We start from the raw sequence: 5,490 nt of genomic DNA on the forward strand, positions 1-5,490 counted from the left end.
ATCGCAACCTAAATTATTGATGCTCGTACAAAAAAAACAATCATTAGCAGACAGCTGCTAACCCCCTCCCTGAGTCCTTTCTGTTCATTCTCCAAACAGCTTTTCCTTACCCAACCCCCACCTCTCCTTAGCCCGAGGGGCTGTATTATTTAAACAGAAAAGCAGAAAAAAGGAAAACAGCACTTCCAAGCAAAAAAAAAAGGCAATTGATTGCAAGTTCCAGGGTTTCCTGCCACAGGCAAGGACTTATAACTGAGCCCACCCTCCTGTGATTCTGTTTAAAGGGGCCCTCTTAGAGAGGGTAATGTTTTTCCTCTAAGAGGCTTCTGGGGGCACAGAGAGACCCCATATTTTTCCGAAGTAGGGATATCTATCTTACTGGGGAAAGCACTGTTTTTGCCTTTTTTTTTTTTAATTGAGGTCTAATTGACGCAGAACATTTTATCAGTTTCAGGTGGGCAACCTAACGATTCGATATTTGTACACACCGTGAAATGATCACCATCTATATCTAAGAAAGTGGCGTGGTTTAGACGGAAAATGGAACTCAGGCTGGGTGTTCTGGAATCCTAAGGGAACAGTGTTCATTTTTCAAAATCTGTTGATGGTATTTTCATCGTGTTGGTTTTTTTAGATCCTTATTGGTTAGAGATTCGTATTGAAGTATTTATGGGTGAGAGAAGAAGATGTTTCCAGGAAACCACCAGAACATCCATCAAGGGACAAATGGATGAAGACAATATGGTATATCCATACAAACGGAATATTATTTAGCTGTAAAAAAAAAAAAAAAAGATTGAAGGGCTGACTCACACTAGAATACAGATGAACCTTGAAAATGGGATGTTCAGTGAGAGAAGCCAGACACCAAAAGGTCACCTGGTATATGATCCCATTTATATGAAACATCCAGAACAGGCAAACCCATGGAGGTGGTAAGTGAATTTCTGGTTGGGGGAGGGGGGGGATGGGGAGTGACTGTCATGGACGCAAGATCTCTTTTGCTCTGAAACTAGACAGGGGCGGTGGTGGCATGGCTATCAGTGTCCTAACCTCTGCAGGCTTGTTTGCTTTAAAATGGTTAATTTGCTGTGATAGGAATTTCAAAAAAAACATAAAAAACAAAAACAAAAACAAAAACACCAAAAAGGAGAGGGAAAGAGAAACACAAAAAGCAGAGCGATGCTGAGGAAGACGCTGATGGGGACAGGAAGCCCACTGTATTTTTCATTGTCTTCTCCCTGCCGTGTGTATGCCTGATATTTTCACTTTTAAAGAGATGGGGTGGAGTGGAATAGGGAGAAAGCAGCCCTTGGACCTGGTCCGGACCAACTGAAGGAGGTGGGGGGCTCCCCTGCAAGTGAGCGCGACCCCCAGTTCAGGTGAGCCCCTGGCCTGCAAAGGGAAATCACAGGCCGTGGGGTCCTGTGGTCTGGGACAGCAAACAGCCCCCATGCCATCTTGCCAGCCCACCACCCCAGACAAGCCTCAGCCTCCTCGTCAGTAAAATGGGGCTAATCTGTCTCACCTTCTGGGGATTTTGTGAGAATTATGTGAAATCCTGTTGAAAAGTGGGAAGAATTTTGGCTTCTAAATCCATCTCTGGAAAGAAACAAGAGGACTAATCACAGGGGCTCTCATGGGGGTGGGGACCCTGCCTGAGAGGACAGGGATGGAGGTGGCTTTCTCTGCTGACGTTTTTATATTTAGGGGATTTTGCAACATGTGAGTACAGATTAAAACATTAAGTTAAGAAGTGAGACTGTAGGGGTGCCTGGGTGGCTCAGTGGGTTAAAGCCTCTGCCTGCGGCTCAGGTCGTGATCTCAGGGTCCTGGGATCAAGCCCCCTGTCAGGCTCTCTGCTCAGCGGGAAGCCTGCTTCCTCCTCTCTCTCTCTCTGCCTGCCTCTCTGCCTACTTGTGATCTCGCTTTCTCTGTCAAATAAATAAATAAATAAATAAATACTTAAAAAAGAAAAAAAGAAGTGAGATTGTGTATGTCAAGATTGTGTATGTCACTTTCTCTATAAAGGACGAGATAAACATGTTAGGTTTTGTCAGTCCTCTGATCCCTGTGACATACACACGATTTGGCCTATTGAAGTACCACAATGTGTAAATAAATGGGCAAGGCTATGTACTAATAAAACTTTATTTTAAAGACGGGTTACAGACTGAATTTGGGCCCTGGGCTGTAGTTTGCTGACCTCTGATATGGAAATTCCTTAGCTTCTGCCACATATCGATTGTTTTTCTCAATTCCAGTATTGGAAATGCCACTGGTAAGCATTGGTAACTGCCACTGGTAAGCTGTGTGGCCTTGGGCAAGTCACGGAAGATTCCATTGCCTCCTGTTCAAAACTAGGATAATAATACTTGAGGGAGTTGTTTTGAGTGTATACTGAGACATCCAATATTTAAGTGCACTGTGTACTCTAAAATGCTGTGCAATGTAAGATATTATTATTGTTATGCCGGAAGCCATAAGTCTGTGTAATTAGCATTGAATTTTCCTATTTTTAAAATCACACAACTTGTATGAGTCACGTCATGATGAACATAAATAACCATTCTGGTTTCCTTTGAAGTCCTTTGAAAATGTCAAAAAGTTCTGCTTTTTCCCTTAGGCAAATGAGACCATCCTCAGTCAACCGTTGTTTAAAACTCTTGTGTCTTTTGGAAGAGTTGTGATCTTGGATGGATTGAACAATTGACCCCAATTATTCACTCCCTGCTGTATCCCTATCTTTGCCATGTTCTCACTGTGGGTGGTGCATACCTTCCCAACCCTTGGCTTTGGACTTGCTTCGATCAATGGCACGTGGGCAGAGGCAGCAATGAACCAGTTGCAAGCCTGGGTCTTAAGAGGCCTCAAGCACTCCCACCTGCCCTTTAGCACCTCTATTCTTGCTGTGACAGCAAATGCCCCGGGAGGAGGATGAGAGACACATGGAGCAGAGTCATCCAGCTGAGTCTTTTTCAGATTAGCCAACTCCGGCTGACTCACAGGTGCACAGGGATCTATAACCATTGCTTTAAACTACAGAGCTTTGACTTATTTATAAAGCAACATAATTGTTGACAATCCACTGAGTCACTGACCCAGGGAGGGAGCACACAGCTTGTGAGTTGTAAGCAGAATCAGACTGAATTCAAAGTAAAAAGGGAATGAAGTCAGCCCAGTAGCCGAAGTCTGGGCACCTTCTCCACCATTCCACTTAAGTTTCTAATTCTGCTCACAAAAATGATGCCCAAAGAGAAACATTTCAGAAGGCAGCAGGACAGGCTGATCCAATTGAGGAATTGGAAGGACAGTGGGTGGCTGGTCCAGTAGGAGTACATAAAGTGCTCCACACTTAGCTCTCACTGGACTGGCTGCTCCCAACAGCAGGGGTGGCCAGGACATGTGGATTTTGGTGAACACTCAGCACAATGCCACCATGATTTGAAGTGTGGTGAGATCACACAATAACGTCTCCAGGAGATGGGAGATGTTCACTAAATGTACTTCTCTCTTCTCTCCCCACTGAACTTGCAATAACAAAACTAGGCCTCAGGGTCTTCATACTGCTGTTCCCTCTGCCTGGAATTCCCTTCCCTCGGCTAGTTCCCCAGCTTACTTCATCACTTTGTCCAGGCCTCTGCTGAAACAGAGAAGACATTTCTATTGACCTTATCTGAAAAACAGCCACAGTCACTCTCTACCTCCTTACCCTGCTTCCCTCTGTTGTCCTTTCTTTTGTGCATCTTTCGCTCCTTGATATTAGACTATATAGCTATCTGTTTATGCTTAGTACCCCCTGAGCAGAACGGAAGCTCCGTGAGGACAGGAGCTTTGTTTCATACACAGCTGCACTTCCAGCACCCACAATTGTAGCACATAGTAGGTGCTATCACATAGTAGGTGCTCAATAAGGATTTGCTGAATGAATACAGGAGTGAGTAAATGAATGAGTAAAACGAGCTCCTCTAAAATGTTTGTCAAATGAACAAGCGAGTGAGCAATGAATGAATACCTTCCTTTGTTCTTACATCTATTTAAATAACGAAAAAGTTTCCTCTCCTTCCTCCTTAAGGAAAGGCAGAAGGGTTTTGCTGAGAGAAGATAAAGTTTATTTCTGAGGGAGGATAGAAATGAAGAACGTGTAATTTCTAAGAGGAAAGAGAAGATGGTGTAAAGCTCCCTCCAGGCCCAGGATCTATGCAAATTGCCACACATCTGGAACAGAGAAGGACATCTCAGGCTTTTGGACTGAGATGTATTAATCAGTATAGGACAGGTGATTCCACGATAACAAATATCTCCAGAATTTCAGTGGACAAAATGGTAGAAGTGCATTTGCACTCATGTGAAATACCCTGCATGGCATATTCTGCTCCACATCATTGTCATTCAAGGTCCCAGACTGTTGAAGTTCCCACCATCTAGAACACTGTTGGTCACCATGGCAATGAAAAGGAAGATGGAGAATTGTGCCCCTGCTCTTAAAAATCTTCCTCGTAGAAATGACTCCTACCACTTCTGCTCATTTGTCATTGGCCAGAACAAATCAGACATCACATTCAACTTTCAGAGCATAGACAAGAATGGTCTCCCTCTGTGTCCATGTATCAGCTAGCTTTTGCTGTGTAACAAACTATCCCATAATTAGTGGTTTAGAACAATTTAAAAATGTATTATTTGTCCCAATTTTTTAGGTTAACTCAGTGGTTCATCTGATTGTGGCCAGGTCAGCTGATCTCTATAGTCTGCTGGTAGTTTGGCTGGGACTAGGTGATCTATTATGTTCTCATTTATGTCTAGTGGTTGACATGTCTAGTGGTTGGGTTCTTAGCTGGGAAAACTCATCTCTGCTCCATGTGGTATCTTATCCCCTAGGAGACTAGCCCAGCATTTACACAGTGGCAGAAGAGTTGTAAGAAAGCAAGAACAGAAGCTGCAAGTCCTCTTGAGGCCTTGACTTGAAACTCTCTTGCCATCATTTTTGCCATATTCAATTGTTCAAAGCATGCCACATGATGCAACCCATTTCTTCATGGCCATCAGGAAATAGGCTCCACTTCATGATGGGAAAATGTGCAAATAATGTGTGGCTATTTGTAGCCATATAGTCTGGAGTAGAAAACAACCAAAAATTCAGAATGGCAATAATGTATCACTCCCAAGATGATCATGAGATACTCCAATGAGTTTCTCCATAACCGCTATTTGGAGATCTCTATTCCAGGATATGAGGCAACTAGAATCAGACAGGAAAGAAAGAGATTGGCATTACACCAGGTCTGCTGTATACTGCTAGGGTAGGCCCTAGATTTGTGTAGTGCACAACCCATACAACCAATATAAGATAGCCAGTCAGTATCCCCTGCCCCATTCTTTTATCCACCTCTAGAAAAGTGTGAGTGTGTGACTATGAGTATGTGAGTACATGGCTCTGAACCTAGACCTATCAAATGTCCTGTATCAAGAGCTTTCACAGGTCCTGGTCCA

This window comes from Mustela nigripes, chromosome 2 (assembly GCF_022355385.1).
Source record: "Mustela nigripes isolate SB6536 chromosome 2, MUSNIG.SB6536, whole genome shotgun sequence".
Taxonomy (NCBI): Eukaryota; Metazoa; Chordata; class Mammalia; order Carnivora; family Mustelidae; genus Mustela; species Mustela nigripes.